The sequence below is a fragment of the Bos mutus genome, chromosome 16 (assembly GCF_027580195.1).
Source record: "Bos mutus isolate GX-2022 chromosome 16, NWIPB_WYAK_1.1, whole genome shotgun sequence".
Lineage (NCBI taxonomy): Eukaryota > Metazoa > Chordata > Mammalia > Artiodactyla > Bovidae > Bos > Bos mutus.
Genome location: NC_091632.1, coordinates 75,981,060 through 75,982,109, shown reverse-complemented (window position 1 = coordinate 75,982,109; position 1,050 = coordinate 75,981,060). Strand labels below are relative to the sequence as shown.

At 37.1% G+C, this 1,050-nt stretch overlaps 1 non-coding gene across 1 annotated transcript; it reads right to left on the bottom strand.

Annotated features, from left to right (window-relative positions):
- Nucleotides 1-653: 653 nt before the first annotated feature.
- Nucleotides 654-760, bottom strand: LOC138991318 (U6 spliceosomal RNA). Its single transcript, XR_011467340.1, has one exon. It is a non-coding gene; the product is annotated as a U6 spliceosomal RNA (small nuclear RNA).
- Between the last annotated feature and the right edge of the window lie 290 nt (nucleotides 761-1,050).

The window sequence follows — 1,050 nt, the reverse complement described above, 5'->3', positions numbered from 1 at the left end:
TCTACACTGTTCTCCATAGTGGCTGTACTAGGTTGCATTCCCACCAACAGTGTAAGAGGGTTCCCTTTTCTCCACACCCTCTCCAGCATTTATTATTTGTAGACTTTTGGATCGCAGCCATTCTGACTGGTGTGAAATGGTACCTCATAGTGGTTTTGATTTGCATTTCTCTGATAATGAGTGATGCTGAGCATCTTTTCATGTGTTTGTTAGCCATCTGTATGTCTTCTTTGGAGAAATGTCTATTTAGTTCTTTGGCCCATTTTTTGATTGGGTCGTTTATTTTTCTGGAGTTGAGCTGTAGGAGTTGCTTGTATATTTTTGAGATTAGTTGTTTGTCAGTTGCTTCATTTGCTATTATTTTCTCCCATTCTGAAGGCTGTCTTTTCATCTTGCTAATAGTTTCCTTTGATGTGCAGAAGCTTTTAAGGTTAATTAGGTCCCATTTGTTTATTTTTGCTTTTATTTCCAATATTCTGGGAGGTGGGTCATAGAGGATCCTGCTGTGATGTATGTCAGAGAGTGTTTTGCCTATGTTCTCCTCTAGGAGTTTTATAGTTTCTGGTCTTACGTTTAGATCTTTAATCCATTTTGAGTTTATTTTTGTGTATGGTGTTAGAAAGTGGTCCAGTTTCATTCTTTTACAAGTGGTTAAAAATATGGAACGCTTCACGAATTTGCGTGTCATCCTTGCGCAGGGGCCATGCTAATCTTCTCTGTATCGTTCCAATTTTAGTATATGTGCTGCCGAAGCGAGCACCACATCAAGTATTCTTATACCAAGATCAAAGTGATATAACATTAAAGACTATTGTTACTCTTTTTTCAAAAGATCAAAGAAGGGGTGACTTCAAATGTTGAAAAGGAAACTCATCTCCTAAGAGGGTGCTCTTAGGAGAGCAAATGTCAGATTTTAGGTTAGAAGAAGAAATGAATTGATACCAATTGATGCAGGTCTGAAACTGGTAGGAGATTATCAATTTACAAGGCACCAAAATCAGGTATTACAAAAAAGGATGAATTTCAAATTGATGTTACAACTAGAAAGAT